A 20,433-nucleotide genomic window follows, 5' to 3' on the forward strand; every position below is an offset into this window, starting at 1 on the left:
TTACATGACATATTACTTGATGTCCTCTAATGTTGACAACAGTTGGTCTGTGGTTCAAGAAAGTGGATTTTTTATCTGTGATGGAAGAGATTAGTGACATGTTTGGTAGTTTTAGGTATTTTTTATTTTGGTTTTGATGATAAAGAAGAAAATAGGTGTAAGAAGTCATGAAGCCAAACCATGGACCAGACCAGTGGATGTTCAGTTAATGACAGATGTAGCTGAAAAAGTCACTTTTACTTCACTTTTCTCTGTTTTGATTAAGAACCTTTGAATTTACTCTGAGCTTTTTATGAACATCTACATGATCAGTGAATTAAATATAGGAAAATACACGATTTACACTGAAAAATGCAAAACACAGAGGACCATATAATAATAATAAAAGTAGAGGAAAATGTATTTAGAAATAGTCCCATAGGTCTCTAAACGATCATCTTTTTTTTTTTTTTTTTGTCTTTTTTTGTTATTGCCTTTCAAACATCAAATGTTAAATAATTGTTCTTTTTTTTTTTTATAGCATCAATAAAATACAAAATCTTCCAACAAAAGATGAGTTTTGTTTTGCTGCTGTCATGTTTGTGTCCCATCAGTGTTAGTCTGATGGTAAAATTCCTTTAGATAAAACTAGTCTGTTCTGTTTGGGGTGTTTTTTCATGTAAATCCAGTATCACAGAGAATCTAATCTGTCACCGTAGAGATCATTAAACTTAGTTCACATTTATGTCATGGATAATGTCATTTTTTATCAGATTTTATCGAGCTCTGTCATTTAAACTCATTATTTTGAGCTACTGCAAATGAATATCTGTCTTCAGTCAGCATAAGTCAAACTTACAGCCTGTAATAATTAAACTTATAACCACTTCCCTTACATTTATGGCTTACATCTGGAGACTTATTAATGTTCAGTCATTTCAGATTTCTTCCATGTGATGTTGTCAGGTCTAAGAGCTCCAAAGTTCAACTGAGGAGATGATTTAGAACAGAAGGTCCACTGCATCGAACCCTGCAGCGTTCACATCTATCCAACCAACTTAGAGCTGCATCGTTTTTAACTGTTACTGGACAAAAAGACTGTTATCACCTCACAGCGTTGTTGTTAAAGTGACGTGACAGGAAACAAGAAGTCAACAACATAGAAGTCCACAGAAGTCTGAAGACTCTGGTCCACAAATAATAATAATAATAATAATAATAATAATAATGATGATGATGATGATGATGATGATGATAATAATAATAATAACAATGCATATTAACCAATGTTGGTGTTCATCATTGACATACTGTATGCCAGGATGAATTTTTTTTTATGTAGTGAAAAGAAAAACTTTTAACATAAAAATTGTTTTGTTTTTTTTTTTTTTTTTTAAATATCACAAACATGGCATTTAAAGGTTTAAAAATATGAACATTATTGAGTGTTTGGTATTTTTGTTGTTTGCTCAAGTTGATGAAATACAAAAAATGGTTAAAAACAAAAAAAGGTTAAAAACAAACTAAAAAAAATTTTATCATTACTACCACATTCTGCAGTGATTAGGAAGGACCTCTCTGGGTGCAATGCCGGAGGGTTGAGCAATAATAAAACACTTATAAAGCTGTAAATTACTTATAAAATAGTAACACAGAGTTTAATAGGCAACATAAATTAATGTGGTAAATTTAACCATGAAAACTGAACCATTAAACAGGATGGATTCTCTTGTTCTGTTGCTGTTTTTCTCTAATTATGGTCACTTTTTAAAATTTTATTTGTGGATATTTTCCTGTTCTTGACAGTTTTTGACAGACTAAGTTTAGTTTTGGAAGTTTATTTTTTGTTGTTTTTTAATAAAACCCTTGGTTTCTACAATTAATGTCTGCATCGTCACATTTGTACGACTGTTTCCGACAGACTTGGACCTTGTTTTGGTGTCCACAGACCATAATGCTTCTCCATGTCTTTGGGAATTCCAGACTTCTGTTGTTTTTTTCATCATCGTAGGTCTCAGTCATTGACACTGGTGACGTATTAATAACATGTGGTGGACTGTGGTACCAGGTCAGGTCACTGGTGGACTCTGGTACCAGGTCAGGTCACCGGTGGACTCTGGTACCAGGTCAGGTCACCGGTGGACTTTGGTACCAGGTCAGGTCACCGGTGGACTCTGGTACCAGGTCAGGTCACCGGTGGACTCTGGTACCAGGTCAGGTGACTGGTGGACTGTTGTACCAGGTCAGGTCATGGTGGACTCTGGTACCAGGTCAGGTCATGGTGGACTGTGGTACCAGGTCAGGTCCCTGGTGGACTGTGGTACCAGGTCAGGTCACCGGTGGACTCTGGTACCAGGTCAGGTCACCGGTGGACTCTGATACCAGGTCAGGTCACTGGTGGACTGTGGTACCAGGTCAGGTCCCAGGTGGACTCTGGTACCAGGTCAGGTCCGGTCACTGGTGGACTGTGGTACCAGGTCAGGTCCCTGGTGGACTGTGGTACCAGGTCAGGTCCCTGGTGGACTGTGGTACCAGGTCAGGTCATGGTGGACTGTGGTACCAGGTCAGGTCATGGTGGACTGTGGTACCAGGTCAGGTCCCTGGTGGACTGTGGTACCAGGTCAGGTCATGGTGGACTGTGGTACCAGGTCAGGTCCCTGCTGTGTCTGTAATGGTTCCCACATTGCTGCAGTGGACCGTCTCCTGGTTGCTGTGGACCTTCAGGTCCACTGGAACCCTCTCCCTCTCCGGCCCGTTGTGCTGCAGTGCTAATGATGACGGCTGTCACGGCTCAGAGCTTCTTGTCAGCGTCTCCACTGGTTTGTGTTCTATATGTGTGTGTTTAGGTGTGTGTTGGCTGCTCTGCCTCCAGTTACTGGAAGAGCCGCTCTCTCACTCCCACTGGATTTAACACTGAGCCGTCTGTTCGCTGTAGCGCACACGTAAGGATGGAAACAAACACGGCGCCGGGCACACATACTGTATTGTGTGCTTCTGTAAACTGGTGGACTCTGTTCGTTGTGTGTATGTGTATCACTCATGTAAATACTTAAATACCGCTTTAATTGAGCCTGATTCGGAGCCGCCTGTTGGCTTGAATACTCACCTGTTTCTGTGTTCGTTCTCTTTAAATCTCTGCAGCTCCTGGTACTTTTCCGTTCACCTGGTCACATCACATGCACACTTTTCCACCAGTGTTCCTCCACATCTGGCAGGTTTGGCACTATTTGGCAGGTAGTGATGTGTAGATGGATACTGAAATATTAATGCTGCGTTCCAGTCCACCTGTAACTCATGTTTTTCTAACCTTCTACCGGTGAAAATGCACTGGAATGTCAGTCAAACCTGTGACTTTCACCCGTGAACTCGTTCTAGATCCATGTTCTCCCAGTTCTGAGTTCAGACGTCACGTAGCAATGGTAGCCCCCCCCATGGATGTGGTGTTTGTGCAGATTGTTTATTAAAACAAGGTATTGCTCTGACATGATTTATCTGCAAATGTTCTGCATAATCAGCAGCTGCTCTAGCGTTAGCGAGTTTTCAGTCCAATGAGTGCAAGAATAAATTAATACCAAATACGAATCCAAATATACAAATAACACAAAAGGTAGAACAGCTTCTCTTGCCTTATGCGCCGTTTTTCCTCCTGTTTCCCTCAAATAAGCAAAGAACAAACACCTCTGAGATGGAAATGATTGGAAATGAGCATAATGTACAGTCCACCATGTTGATTTGTTTACATCTAACTCCCACAATTCTTTGCGCTCAGGCAGTTTAGCGTGACTTGCCTGGAACGTTACAAAGTCGTGAGTCGTGGTTTGAAGTCGTGACTTATGGGCTCAAAAAACAGCCTGGAATGCAGCATCATATCTCCGATACCAGATCTTTACACTGTACAGTCGATTCACAAATCAAAACATTGATACTTTTGATACTTTGGTCATTTGAGGTCATGTATATCGGGAACACAGTGGAAAGTAGCTAAACTATTAGGATCTTGTCCAAATGATATGCAATTGGTGGGAACTACTTCTTCTTCCACCTGAGTAAGTGTGTACTGCGTCAGGCTCTGACTCACTCAGTCTGAACCGACCTTCACCGCCTAAAGCAAACTAGTGGTGAGATACCTGGGAATGACACCACCTCTGGACCAGCACAGAGTGTTTTCAAAGGCAGGAGAGGATCTGAGTAAAAAACACAACAGCTGTTATTATTGTTCCTGAACAAAAACTGGTGAATGAGGGAAAGTGTCAGTGATGGATACTTGTTCTGAAGTGTTACATGTTCAGTATTTTTATATTTCATGTTAAGACGTTCATGTATAGACAGACAGACAGACAGACAGACAGACTATTTCAAACATAAGCAGGCAAAAGAAATTCCAGATTTAAAAGGACACTGATATATGGAAATAAACCAACCAAAAACCAAAACCAAATATCACATATATGTATTACTATTTCATTGCCGAGCTTATGAACATTTGAGCAGGATCTTAAACTGTAATGTCTGTAAAGTTTATTTATTTATTCATTCATTCATTCATTCATTCATTCATATATTGTGTTTTTTGTACTGGTAAAGCCAGATGTTAAAACTTATTCATCTAGATCATGCACTTTAAAACTGCGTATGAGTTTTGTGACCAATTTTTCATCAAATCTGTCAAACCTCAGTCATATCCTCAGTGTCATGGATCTGTTAGTCTTTCTGTCATTACTCACCTGAATCTCTTCCCTCATGGTGAACAATTTCAAAGTGTTCTCCATCATAAATGCTGTATTTGTTTACAAACAGAGCTGCTAGGTCACTCTGGCATTTTTGGAAATTTGTTGCGATGTGCATTGTGGGAAGTGGAGCTCCATGCACCCACTTTCTCTTGGTCAACATGTTTGTTGTTGCTGCTACTGCAGCTGTGTGGAGCTCCACTTCCCACAATGCACATCGCAACTAATTTCCAAAAATGCCAGAGTGACCTAGCAGCTCTGTTTGTAAACAAATACAGCGTTTATGGTGGAGTGCACTTCAAAATTGTTCACCATGAGGGAAGAGATTCAGGTGAGTAATCATGGAAAGACTTGAGGATTCGTGATATTTAGGCTATGACTTTTTACAGATTTGATAAAAAATTGGAGATAAAAGTCATATGCAGCTTTAAGTTATTACAGAGAAAAGTTTTGTGATATAGCATTAGATTCTGTTCTGTTTAACCCTTTCATGCATAGTGGTCACTACAGTGGACAGCTATTCTGCAGCTGTTCTCTTGTATATTCATGGGTTTTGTTGTTTTAGTTCCATATCAGCCAACACAGTGGAAACTTATGCATCATCCCATACACTGACATTCAGACCATTACTGTAACTTTGCTGTTCTTGATAAACCTGATCTAGAGTAACATGTTTAAGTGTAAATCAATTGTTGTTATTTGTCTGTAATTGACAGTTTTTGTAAAAAAAAATGTGTGTTTTTTTTTTTTTTTTGCATATTATCTCCATGAAGTGAGTAATGACTGGTATTCAAGTGTTAAAATGTGAGAAAACATAAGATTAGCACCATTAAAAATAAATGTCTGGTAAAGGTTCATGCTGTCTTCCACATATAATTATTGTAGGTAATTCATTAATCAGACAAACTAGTAAAGAGAGTAAACAACAATTACCCCTGTCTGAGAAATGAATTACCTAAAATAAGCATTAAAAATGTTCTTTATTTCATAGTTTTCACACAATATATCAGTAAATACATGTTTCCTTGCTTCAAAAATTAAACACGAGGTGTCCAGCTGAGCGGACATTTTTGCAACTCCATGAAAAATAGGTTCTTAAGAAAATTTTCTTTAGGCTTTTTTTTTTTAATGCCTAAAGAGGAATAAAAACACTCAGGAAAAAAAAGTCTTGATTAAGGGTCTCATAATTCATGCATGAAAGGGTTAAATAAAAATTTGTTTCGTATTTGTGCGTATTTCTGGTGTAATTAAATTTTTCCAGGAAATAATCATAAAAAAGCAAAATATCACCTTGTTAACAGTATCGTGATATATTGCGATATATTGTATCATGATTCCAGTATTGTGACTTGTATCCTATCTCCAGATTCTTGCTAATACACACCCCTAATAACAAACATAATCTGTGTGTTGCAGCTGGAGTAAATATCAGGGGGTTCTTCACAGATACAGACCCTCAGAGCTGCAGATATTTGGACTAAACTCGTCTGACCTCAGGACCGACTCTTACACTTCACTCACTTCTTTCACCGTCCACATCACTTTATCCATAATCACTGCACCTTTGGCAGCGTGGAGCATTGGATTACCTCCATCTAAGTCATTTCAGAGCAGACCTTCAGGCCTCTGCCGATGAAAACAAGCACACAGAGCCAGCCTGAAAAGGTTGACATAGTCTGAAGCCTCTGTAACAAGCTGTGAAATCAGGCGTTATGGACAAAACAAGGTGGCATTCAGCAGGTCGTGTCCTTATACCATCTAGACTCAGTAGTAGACCAGTGACAAATTAAAGGAAAAACCAACAGCGTCTGTGTCAGGATGAAGGCTTTCATGAAATTCAGTTAAAAGATAAAAGAAGTGAACCAAACACAAACAGATGACATTTTCAGATCCATAAAATAGGATGGAGCCTAGACCAGTGTTTTTTAAGTTTGGGGTCGGGACCTCACGTGGGGTCACCTAGAATTTCTAGTAATTGTTAAAAAAAAAACCAAAAAACAAAAAAAAAAAAAAAACAACTTACTAATAAAAAAGTATATGATGAGTTACTATAGATAATCACAATACATAAAAGACAAACTGTGAAGCTGAAACAACACCTTAAACACGATTTTGTTCAGAATCTGAATCCGAATCTCTTTATTGTCATTGTACAATGAAACTGAGGTAGAGCTCTCCAACTTAATGCAAGAAATTACACGGCACAACAAAAGACAGTAGAAGGCACACTTATTTACATTAGGAAAATAGAAAAGATAGAAGTATAACTGGGAATGTTTGTAAAAAAAAAAAAAAAGATAGAATTTAATACAGGGTGGGGAAGCAAATTTACAATGAACATTTAGTTGTTTTTTTCTCAGCAGGCACTACGTCAATTGTTTTGAAACCAAACATATACTGATGTCATAATCATACCTAACACTATTATCCATACCTTTTCACAAACTTTTGCCCATATGAGTAATCAGAAAAGCAAACGTCAAAGAGTGTGTGATTTGCTGAATGCACTCGTCACACCAAAGGAGATTTCAAAAATAGTTGGAGTGTCCATAAAGACTGTTTATAATGGAAAGAAGAGAATGACTATGAGCAAAACTATTACCAGAAAGTCTGGAAGATACTATTAAAGAAGAATGGGAGAAGTTGTCACCCGAATATTTGAGGAACACTTGCACAAGTTTCAGGAAGCGTGTGAAGGCAGTTATTGAGAAAGAAGGAGGACACATAGAACAAAAACATTTTCTATTATGTACATTTTCTTGTGGCAAATAAATTCTGTCTTTCAATCCCTGCCTCAAAATATTGTAAATTTTGCTTCCCCACCATGTAGTGCAAATAGTTTGACAGTAGTACAAATGGTGTTGGAAAAGTGCAAATGACACAAGAATTTAAATACTGTCGGATAAATAGAGTGAAAGGATAAATAATACAGAAGGCTGGAAAGGCTGTTACATAGTTCTTAATGAAGTTCAGTTTTACCAAGCTTGTATTTAGCTTATATTTAGCATTAGCCCACCCATAACATTTTTGCAGCCCCACCCTTTTTTTTTTTTCCAAATATGGTCAATTTCAGCTGTGAAAACCCAACATGGTAATCGCAAACTACTGGCTTCAAAACTAATAGTGAAGAAAACACATCGGGTCATATACAACAGGTTTTTAAGGAAAGTATTGATGTTGTTGATAAGATAGAGATCTTAGAACCTGGTGTAGCAAATATGATACAAATGGTTTTACGGGGTTAAAATTATTTGGAATGCAATGGAATTCAATGTCATAACGGAGGCTAACGTTATGAAAGCCAACTCTTTGCTTTAGTTCCAAAAGTGGTGTTATTTATTTATTTATTTATTTATTTATTTATTAGGGACAGTGCATATTAATGAACATCTACAACAACTGCAGCTGTAAATATGTCAGGTTGTAGCAGCAGTGATAGACATGAGGCAATGACAATGAGGTTAAATTATGTTCATTTTATTAGTGTATGATAATAAAAAAAAATATGGTTTTATGTAGAGCTGAAACGATTAATCAACTCAAAGTGATAAAAAAAAAATCATTCAACCTCAATTCTCCTGAATCAAAGCTTTGTTTCCTTCATTTCTCTGCTGTTAAACATTGGTTCCACTTGTGTTTCACACGGACGCTTTTTGTGACGCACAAAAAAGCTTCAATTATGGAAAACTGCAATAGAATATTTCCCTTCAGTCAATTCGAGTCGATTAATCGAATTGTGAATTTTTGCATTTCCTTCAAGCACATAATCAATTAATCGGTTTCAGCTGTAGTTTTATGTGATTAGAAGCATTTATAATGTTAATTTTGCTTTGTTTCGCCCCCTTGAACTCCTACTGGGGCTACCCTGGACCTCACCATTCTCCTGCCCCCCACCCCTTCTGTTTTTTCTGGATCTGCCTCTACATTTAATATATACTCAGTATCTAACAACTCTAGTAAAAATATATGAATTCTGCACAGTAACACCTGTAAAAACGATTAAATGTGTGTAAATTATCTGTGGTCACACACTTACAGCAGGTATCAAATACTGGAAAAATGAGCCTTTTCCAAAATGACTGATAGGTAATAAAAGTAGAAATAAAAGAAAACCTCTGAGTCATGGTAGTGCTTTCAGATTGAATGTTCTTCAGTCTGATACTGTGGCTAAAACATTATGTATTCAAGCTGTGTTGTATTTTAACACAAAACCTTGGAAATTCCCACCTCCCCTTTCTTGTCTCTTCTCTTTGTTCTCTTTAGAATAAGAAGGGCCTCCTTTCCCTCTTTTTTCTCTCTTGATCTGCCTTTTATCTTCTCTTGTGCCTCTATTTCCATGTGTTTGGAGTTGAGAAAGACGCCATCAGGGAGAGGGGGAGCGAAGACCAAAAAAACGGACAAAAAGTAGCTTCTGATTTCCAGATCTTGTGTTTGTGTGATGTGATGGATGCTTGAGGGGGTTTATCTGAAACAAAAACATGATGCTTGGATCAACGTCGCCACCTCGACAAATAACATTTGATCAGTAGGATGTGAGGCAGACAGCAGCTGAAGGCTGATCATGATGTTTTTGCTTTGAAGCGCAGAGGGATTGTTCTGTTTGTCTCACAAACGGATAAAAATAATCCTCATTCACCTCCTGCTTTACCATCACTAGGTCACAGTTTGCATTTGACATCAATAGGATTCTTTAACTGCTTTGCACTAGTTTGACATAAATGGGGGTTTGCACTGGAAAAGCCTGGACACACTTATGCAGCCAAGTTTGATTTTCAGAGAACAGAATGTTTCAGGTTTGCAGAAGTCAGTTTGCACACATTATTTAATGAAAGACAAGTGTTAACCCAGGGGTGTCAACCTCATTTAAGTTCAGGTTCCACATTCAGCCCAGTATGAACTCCAGCAGATCAGACCAGTAAAATAATAGAATTAGAGCCTATAAATAACGACAACTCCAAATTGTTCTCTTTGTTTTAGTGCAACAAAATTTAAATTATGAAAATATGAAAACAAACTATGTGAATGACCTGGACATATGCCATTTCTTAAGAAAAATACATGCAATATTATAAATATAATGCCTCAGTTTATACATTTCTACATGTGCATTACACACAATGTTACATAAACATTTGGTAACAGGCAGAATATTGTTAAAATCTTTAAGTTTGGAAAAAAAATAAGAACAATTATTAATATAACTTACAGATCACAGTGGATCTACAATTTTTCCATCCATCCATTCTCTTCCGCTTATCCGGTGGCCGGGTCGCGGGGGTAACAGTCTAAGCAGGGCACGGCCCAGACTTCCCTCTCCCCAGACACCTCCTTCAGCTCTTCCGGGGGGATCCCGAGGCGTTCCCAGGCCAGCCAAGAGACATAGTCTCTCCAACGTGTCCTGGGTCTTCCCCGAGGGTCTCCCCCCTGTGGGACATGCCCGGAACACCTCCCCAGGGAGGCGTCCATGAGGCATCCGAACAGATGCCCGAGCCAACTCAGCTGGCCCCTCTCGACGCGGAGGAGCAGCGGCTCTACTCGAGCTCCTCCCTGGTGACTGAGCTCCTCCCCCCTATCCCTAAGGGTGCGCCCAGCCACCCGACGGAGGAAACTCATTTCGACCGCTTGTATCCGGGATTTGTCCTTTCGGTCATGACCCAAAGCTCATGACCATAGGTGAGGGTAGGAACGTAGATTGACCGGTAAATCGAGAGCTTCGCCTCTCGGCTCAGCTCCTTCTTTACCACAAGCCGACCGGTACAGCGACTGCATCACTGCAGACGCTGCACCGATCCGTCTGTCAATCTCACGCTCCATCCTTCCCTCACTCGTGAACAAGACCCCGAGATACTTAAACTCCTCCACTTGGGGCAAAGACTCCCACCGACCCGGAGAGGGCAAACCACCTTTTTCCGGTCGAGAACCATGGCCTCAGATTTGAGGTGCTGATCCTCATACCCGCTCCGCTTCACACTTCGGCTGCAAACCGCCCAGTGCACGCTGAAGGTCCAGGTTCGATGAGGCCCCAAACAGGACAACATCATCTGCAAAAAGCAGAGATGAAATCCGTGTGTCCCCAAACCGACCCCCTCCGGCCCTGCTGCGCCTAGAAATTCTGTCCATAAAATTAGGAACAGAACCGGTGACAAAGGGGCAGCCCTGCCGGAGTCCAACATGCACCTGGAACAGGTCTGACTTACTGCCTGCAATGCGAACCAGGCTCCTGCGTCGGTCATACAAGGACCGGACCCGCCCTAGCAAAGGCCCGGACCCCATACTCCCGAAGCACCTCCCACAAGATACCACGAGGGGACACGGTCGAACGCCTTCTCCAGATCCACAAAACACATGTGGATCTACATCTACATTTTTCGATTTTTCAAAAATAATTTAAACACTGGTCCATCCATCCATCCATACATTAATCAGTCTATCTATCTGTCCTGTCCGTCCGTCCGTCCATCTAGAAGTTCGTGATGAAACTTTAGTAAAACCTTGGCTTTTGTTTTGGTTTTTGCAGTGTTGGTGTAGAGATTCTTCTCTGGTTGGATCCAGAATGGATTAATACCCCCCACCCCCACACCCCCCTACTCAACATTTTAAAAGTCTGTTGGATCCATACTCTACAGTCAATTATCAAGTGTATCATTTTGATTTGAAAATGCGGGTTTTACTCTTTTCTTGTAATACTGCCAGATACTGGACACTGGAAGTATATTGAAACACTCTGAACAACAGCCAAGAAGAGACCACTGCCTGTTCTATGTATTCATCCATTAATCTGTCTGTCTATCTTTCTATCTGTCTGTCTGTCTGTCTGTCTGTCCGTCCGTCCGTCCGTCCCAGGTACCAGCTACTAACACCAGGATTTGGACCAAACATTGTAGACTATGGAAGTCAGTTCTCAGTTCTATTTTTGTTTTTTGCATCATGTAAACTTTAATTTAGGGCTGTCAGAGTTATCGTGTTAATGCAGATTAATCCATCATCATGATTAATCTTATTAAAATTTTTAAAACACTATTAACCCATCTGCAGCAGAATGACTTTGAACATCTCTGCCAACACATTTGGGTCAGTTTGTCTAAGTAGAGTTAGCGTTAACGCACATGAACAACTGGTCTGTTGATCCGGTGGTGACAGGCAGCAGAACCAGCCCATAAAGATGGACGGCACTAAACAGCAGGTTGGAACTATGAGGAACAGTTGTTTACAGTTGTTTTGTTGAAACTGTTGAAGGTGTTTGATAAACACGTTAGGTGCAGCTATGTTCCCCGTCTTTCCTGAGTCTGTTAGCTCATGCAAAATGAAACGCGATAAAAAATAAATGATATTTAATCATGATTAATCAAATTTAATCCCCAGTAACTTTGTGATTAATCTGATTAAACATTTAATCGTTTGACAGCACTACTTTAATCTGAAGAACATGACGTCTTTGTCTTGGATTAACTTTGCCTGCAGTGGTGATCCAGATAAGACACTAAATAGGCTGGACTTTGAAGAGCTTTTAGAGTTTTAAGGCTGGCTACATTCATCTAGTAACACCTCCAAGTTCTACAGCAGAAAACTCCATCAGCTGCCTCCCCAGGAACATTTGAAAACTATACATGTCTTTGTCACATTGTCTTTGGTACTATTTACAGCAGGGGTCTCAAACTCATTTTCTGTCAGGGGCCGCATTCAGCCTGATTTGACTCCAGTGGGCCGGACCAGTAAAATGAAAGCTAAATAAACCTATAAATAATGACAAGTCCATATTTTTGTCTTTGTTTTAGTGCAAAAAAACCCATTCAATTATGAAAACTTACTTACTTTTATAAACTATCCAAACAAAAAAACATGTGAATAACCTGAAAAAACGGAAATTTCTTAAGAAAAATAAGTGCAATTTTAACAATATCATGCCTCAACTTATCATTTATACATGTGCATTATGGATCCAAGTGTTAAAATTGTACTTAATTTTCTTTAGACATTTCAGGCTGTTCATATTTATTCATGTTATTCATATTTTATTGTTACAGGATAGTTTGTAAATGTGAATGTTTCATAATTTAATGTTATTTTTTGCACTAAACAAAGACAGAATTGAAGTTGTCATTATTTATAGGCATAATGTAATATTATTTTTTTCACATCAAACTGAAAAGAAACTATGGAGTCATTCTTTTTTGTGGGTTATTATGCTATTATTTGACTGTAGATCATATTGGCCTGGGCTGCATGTTTGAGACCCCCGATTTACAGTCATTTCTGCTGTTCTTGGTAGATCATGTTGGTCGTGGTTGAATTGAACTGTTTCTTAAATGACCTGTGAAAGTGGCCTCTTCCTTCTGCACTACTTCTGGATTATAGTTCCACTCATTTGTGCTGCTTTAGCAAATCTAACATCAGTATTATCGGCATGGATGAGCACATTTGGATATGAGCTCCGTAAGTTTTCATGGTATCACACTTGTTACTCCTTTCCAAAACTTTGGAGAATTTGTGAGTGCAGAGTTTACAGAAAGTAGAAGTAATGACCAGCAGCAGTAACAGAATAAGTATTTAGCCGGGAAGAGTCTTTCAATGAGGAATGAGCTGAAAAAATGCAGCATAGTCATCATTAGAGCCATCAGGATTTTAACTTGCCCCAGGTTCCTCGTGTTCAGTATTAACCCTCGGAGAATTACTAAGCAGCATAATGAGAAATATATGGATGTGACACAGATATACATATTTGGGTAAGAATGTGGGAACGTATAAGACGAACCTGGAGCTGAAGTGTAGAAAGACGCTCCAGGGAACATGAACACCCACAGAGCAGAGGCTGACAAGAGTGAACACAGGCAAAACTGCACTTTTCCCTCCACATCCTGACAGAAGGAGGAACAGAAAAGTTCATTTTATCCCCACATACGCTGGACTATGTTGCCATATTTAATGGTGAAATGTTCAGAGTATTACACCAACATGAGCCGGCCTGCCTGCAGAACCTGCTGCAGATTGTCAAATGGAAGTTTCTGTTGGGTTTATTCCTCAGTTTTCAATCAAAAGTTTATCAAAAGTTGGTAAATTATTAGTGGGTTATCAACTTCAGTAATAAAACAATACTGCAGTATATTAAGACATAATTATATATCACAATAATGTTAATTGTTCTCAGTGGTAATGATTTAAGCTTAAGTTTTGCATCATAATGAGTCACTCTAATGTACTTTTTTTGTTTTTTAATGTTTTTACTCGCATTCAACAAAGAAAAATAAGACTCATTATCTTCTAATTACAACATCCAAATCCGAAAATTAGGAGATTGGATCAGTTATGATATATACACTACAACAAAAAGTTAAGAATATTTCTTTTTCTTTTTTTTTTTTTTTTCTTGTCTTTTTTTTTTTTCATTTTTGCCATTTGTAATAAAACTATTGCTGCTTTCCACTACATGGAACCAGCTCGGCTTGGCTCAGCTCGACTCAGTATTCCTGGAGACCGTTTCCATTACAAGATACTACAGACTTTACAGTACCTGGTCGTCATAGCGATGCAGCGCGTTATTTCCGTGTCATCTGGCTCGGAGAGTTGCTGAAAACTCGCTTGTTGCAGTTTGTCTCATCTGAATTTTTACGTCCGACCACCAAAGACTGAATCTCCTCGACCGACCATGGTGTAGTTTTGGGCTGTTATCATGTGGATTAATGTACCGCTATATTTACTGTCCACTTCCGCATCTGTTTTTCGTAAAACAGCGGGTCACAGAGAAAGCTGTCTGACCAATCAGTGGTCTGCAGTGGTATATGTCACGGTTTAGTATCGCTTGGAACCTCGGTGGAGGTGATACCAAAAAACTAGTGCTGGGTACCAGATTCCAGGTCCTTTTTCGTAATGGAAACGCAAAAAGGCCGAGCCGAGTCGAGCCAGTACCGCGCAGTGGAAACGTGGCATATGTCTGGTCATTAAAAATGTGTTTCAATTCAGTTCACACACAAAAAAGTCAAAACAGCTGTGCAAGAATCCCAACTGAAAAAAAAAATAGCCCAAAAATTAAAAATACCCATAACTTTTTGTTTGTTGCGTATCTGTGGTGATCAGGCAGAACCACAGGCCATAGCACCCCCTACTGGTCTAACTGGTCCTGCAGTAGACCAGGGTGGACCTCCACCTTAAGTACTGTTAACAAACTAATATTAATGTGTCTTAGTGAGGATGACATTAATATTTATGTCTGTATTATGGGATGGATTATTGAAAGGCTTAACCTTTACGTGGGGGTGCGGATCATAATTAACATAAGTTATGCCGGCATGAAACAAAACTGAAACTTAACATGCTTTCAACATCCTACTCCTGACTTCTATGCCTCTCTAATACAGTGGACCTTACATGAAATTTTCACAACTTCTAGCCTGTATCCACTGGACCCCTCCACTGCCCTATGGGCCCCCCACAAATGCTGGGCCCCATGAATTTGTCATGTTTACCCCCCCCACCCCCACACACCACACACACACACACACACACATCTAGACTACATCTAGATATTGTCAAAACATTGTAATGTCTGACAAAATATGTCCAAAAATACAGATTTATACACATATACAATAATAAAACCTTTCCATATGCAGACTAAACCTCCAGATGCAAAGGAAACTAGAAGAAAACTTTGGCTCTAATTTACATACACTTTATTAAAGGAAAGAAAATTGTCAATGAGATCATAATTTTACCTCAAGATCATCATTTCATCTTTAGGTTTGATGAACCAAACTCTAATATTGACTGTTCTCATAACAGTTTGGACCATTGTTGTATCATCCAGTCCTGTTATAAATACTGGTCTGTCTCTGTACTCTGCATAATTTGATCATGTGTTTGACGACATTGTCATTATCCCTGAGGATGAGTTCTTCCTAAAACACATTTTGTTTTATATATATATATATATATATATATATATATATATATATATATATATATATATATATATATAGTATGTATGTATATATATACACACACACACACATATACATATATATATATTACATATATATTGGGTATGTTGGGATTACATGGGTATGAGGTTACTGCATATCAAACTGAACATACAGAATATGATCAGATTTTCGACTAAAAGCCTCTAATCACCTCTTCACAAACACAAATAACCTCAAATATTGACACGACTCTGGGTTTCTAATCCTCCCTCATCCATCTGCCGTTCCTCTTCTCTCTGCAGGGATCTCCATGCCAATTCCGGTGTTGGGACTTCGAGATCACTCCAAGGTTTTCAAAGACGGCAGCTGCCTGTTGACGGACAACAATTTCGTGCTAGTTGGCTCCTTCGTGGCCTTCTTCATCCCCCATCATCATGGTCGTCACCTACTTCCTGACCATCAACGCCCTGCAGAACGAAGCCACCCTCTGTTTGGACCAGCTGGTTCCGAGGCCCAAATGGAGCACCACTTTCACTTTGAGCTTTTTGCCGCAAACCTCGCTGTCATCTGAGAAACTCTTCAGACGCTCGATAAGTCGCGAGGCCGGCGGCAGAGGGAGCGGCGGCGGTTTGACCGGCGCCCGAGGGAGCGTTTCTGGCTCGATTTTTGGCCGTCGCACAATGCAGTCGATCAGTAATGAGCAGAAAGCGTCCAAGGTCCTCGGGGTGGTGTTTTTCCTCTTCGTGGTCATGTGGTGCCCGTTCTTCATCACCAACGTCTTGGTGGTGGTTTGTGACTCTGCCGTGTGCGACCCGGCGCTCATGGGAGGCCTGCTGAATGTATTTGTCTGGGTGGGATACCTGTCGTCTGCGGTTAACCCGCTGGTCTACACGTTGTTCAATAAAACGTATCGGGCGGCGTTCCTGCGCTACGTCCGCTGTCAGTACCAGCCAGAGAAGAAGCCTCTTCAGCTGATACTGGTGAACACCATCCCCCCTCTGGCGTACAGCTCCACACAGCTGCCCGTTGGCAACGTTGGGAAGCTACGTAACGGACACGCTAGTGGTGAAGCAAAGGATTTCTATTTACTGGAAGAAACTGAGAAAAAAAACTGTGAAGACAAAGACGAGAGCTGTGTCTGAGCTCTGAAGAACTTTTGGGCTCATGTTATCGTTCTTTTCATCTTTGGGAGTTCTGGACTTGTGGTGCCAAAGACAAAGTGCCTCCTGGTGGTTCTAGGGTCCATTTCTAAAAGGTTGTTTGCATCATCATTAAACTGCTGATCTGTACTTCAATAGCACAGGCTCTGGGGCTCTGGATTGATTCAGGAGCTTATGGTTACAACAAAATGCCTTGAAAAAAACCCCTTTCTCAATAAAAGGTTAATCAGTGCTTGTTCAGAGGATTATGAGCCTCCTTCAGAGGCCTGTCCACACTGCCACAGAGCACCAATCAGGTAGAAAACATACTTTCATCTTGATTAACGTCACTTTTAAAACTATCAAGACCATCAGCTGGGTTTAGTCTGAGAGTCTCTAATGTGGCGCTGCCCCTTTTCATTACCCCCCTTGAGGAATCTGGGGATTTGGTTTCACTTTTATCCACAGTGTGTAATTTTCCACGGATGCTCAGCTGCAGTGACCTCAGCCGCCCCTCGGTTTGGCCAGCTCCTGGATACGAATCAGCTGGGTTTTACCTCTAATCACACCTTTGAGGTGGATCAGCAGGGATTAGACTGGATTTCCTGCCACCTTATCAGATGTTAGTGTCTGGGAGAGGGAGCTCCAGGACGGACCTGCACACCTGGACTCCAGACAACTGCAAGAAATCAGATAATGCTGCCAAAAAAAAAGAGAAGACTCTGCTGGTCTTCATTTTATTTCTGTTGGAAATAACAGGAAGTGAATATGGTCGATGACATAATGATGCTACAGAGAGAAACTATACATAAATCTATATTTGTATTTGTGCAGTAATGTGAATACATGTTATGATTGTTAAATTTATTATTTCCGATAGAGAATTATTGTTACAGACATGATGAAATATTGAAGTTCTAAGGAGTTTAATAAACAGGATGGGGGGTGTTTTACGTGCAGTTCTATCCATTGTGAAGTCACATTTTATAGTGTTTTGGCCGAACTACCACCGCACAGTAACTCCTGTTTTCAAGAAGAGACTTAAAAGACAAAGTTTTACACGACTCTTTATAAAGTGAAATAAAATTGCTGTTTAGTTGGTTGTCATATGTTTAAATATTGCTTTTTAATGCTGAAATGTGGATTCACAGCAAAAGACAGAAACTGCATTAAGGTGGGTTTGTACAAGGTGTGTTGAGACCAAAAGCAGAGGAAAAAGGGTCCTAGCAGAGCAGCCAATAAGAGAACAGTGTGTGAACAAAACACTGAGCAAATGCCAAGAGAAGGTAGACCAACACTGTATGAAAACCCCCCTGGTCACAGACGTACGGTATCAGTACTGAGGCTGTTTGTGGTGAATGTGCACAGGTTTATGTGAAAACCCACCCACATTAAGGTTGAACACATTTAAAATACAACAATGTGTGATTTCCAAGGAGACCCATGAATTTATGACTTATTGTTGTCTTCCTGGATCATGTTTTTGCCTCATCAGTGCAGTTTTAAGAGTCTGAACATCTGAGTTTAACATGGGACGTGCTCTTACAGTGTTTTTTTTAGTCTATTAAAGGTAAAGTATGTAACATTTTCCTAAATAAAACATAAACTAAAGCGTTGACCCATGAGGAACCACACTGTAAGACCGGATAAGTTGAGTTGACTTAAAAAATCTCAGGTAACTAGTTGCCTTAAAGATTTTAAGCAATGAGTAATGAAAACTTGAGTGTATTAAATGTAAATGCTTGATTTGAATGGAATTGCTATTTTAAGTCCAACACACTAAATGCTAAGTTAATTTAACTTAAAATTTGTTGCAATGTCAATTGCTTAGTCTAATCATTAGACTTAATATCATCAGTTCATTTTACTCAATTCCAAGTTGAGTTAAATTGAAATCTTTTGCAATATTTACGGCTTTGTATAATTATTCAACTTACTATATTGTAGTGTGGATGGCAGTTGGGAAGGAAGATGGATTGATGTGATTTGCCAGTACAGGAAGTGCTTTAAATTTGACAAAGCATTATGATTTCTGTTGTGTAAAGTTTATCTCCAATGAACAGGAAAGCTATTGTTCGGCCTATGGTTCTCACTCATGGTGCAGTTCTACAAAAATACAAAAACAAACACGAAAAGGCCAATAAACACTGCCATACACACATTCAGTCCAAATGAACACTAACACCACAACCCGGCTGAACCCCTGCACAGAAAAAGAACACATTTTCAGCAACATGCTCAATACCCATGATGCAATGTGGAGATAAAAAGGTGTGGTCAGGACTAAAACTGAGTGATTTAAATCCATTCAACTTAAACTTTTTCATAATTTCAAATATGTCTACAAATTAGTAGAACATACTGAACATTTCATAGTAATCTCATAAAACTTAAATCATTTAAGTACATTGTAATTAAAGCATTTTAGTAAATGCAGATTCCGAGCTTACAGTGCACAGTTTCTACATGTGGTAGTTTTTATGCTGGGGAGACTTTTGGGAAAAGATGTTAGTCTATATTTAATAAGTACTGACAGAAAAATTGTTTGTTAAATCATCCTTTAAAATTAAACGACAGTTAATATAATAATACTGATATCTAGGGACTGAAGTTAGTAAATGCATTGTTCCTGTTTTTAACTTCATTTCCCGTCATGCAGTGTGGTACTGTGCTTCCCTTCAACTATCATGGGCATAGCAATGTGATTGTAAAGCTATTGTATTCCAAAATTACTAATACTCCCAGAATATTGGTCCTATCAGCTTTCCGTTTTCGCTAGTTTCTTCCTTGACCAAACATACATAAATATGACAAACTGCAGCAGTCAGCTCTTTATGGATTTTGTGTGATGCCCGAGACACACACACAAACACACTAGAAGAGAGCCCACTTCCCTTTTATAATATAAGATAATCATGGTAATTCCTTCTCAATCATAGAGACACTTTTGTAATATTTTATGCGTTCTGAATGTTTCTCGGCATCAACCTTTTTGACAGAGTTTGTGCCTCCATTAACAAAATACCACAAAGTTGCTCTTCTTCTACTGCACTGCTCATACTGTTGTGTAGTTCTGTCTGAGACAAACTCATTCAGCTCTGTGGGGATGTTTAAGATCTGGTTGGTGGGTCAAAATAAACTGTGGAACTATTTTTTATTGTGTACTAATTATGATAATAGTAAAATATATAACAAAAGTGACAGATTAATTAATTTTCCAAATTGAAATTGTAGAAGAGTTTATAAATATTTACCTTTGTGAAATACAGAGATAAGCTGTAACCAGACAAACTGTGAAAGATAAATCAAAACTAAAAGTTTATGCTATTTATTATCCCTGTAGGGAGATTCAGTCTACATTTTACCCATCACAATACACACAAAGCCCCTAGCTTTAGCGTTAGAGATTAGCATTAGCACATTAGCAGCAACTTGAAAGCAACAGGAACAACAGTAAAAGATGTAAAAGAAAGATAAAGAAGATATTCCAAGAATGTTTCGATGGTGAAACAATTCGTTGAAACGCAGACATTATGGTGTCTCAAGATGTATTTTTTAATTTCTTTGCCTTAAGCTGCAGAAGTTTGGGGTTCTGCATTAATGTGGGTGTGTGTATCTGTGTTTTAGAGCAAAAACACTGTCAAAAATAAGGCTTTTTATCCATCATCTGCC

At 39.2% G+C, this 20,433-nt stretch overlaps 1 pseudogene; it reads left to right on the plus strand.

Moving 5' to 3' along the window:
- The window catches only part of LOC115412920 (5-hydroxytryptamine receptor 2A-like), a 115,821-nt pseudogene extending 98,254 nt beyond the window's left edge, over positions 1-17,567 (plus strand).
- Positions 17,568-20,433: the final 2,866 nt, after the last annotated feature.

This window comes from Sphaeramia orbicularis, chromosome 21 (genome assembly GCF_902148855.1).
Source record: "Sphaeramia orbicularis chromosome 21, fSphaOr1.1, whole genome shotgun sequence".
Classification (NCBI taxonomy): domain Eukaryota; kingdom Metazoa; phylum Chordata; class Actinopteri; order Kurtiformes; family Apogonidae; genus Sphaeramia; species Sphaeramia orbicularis.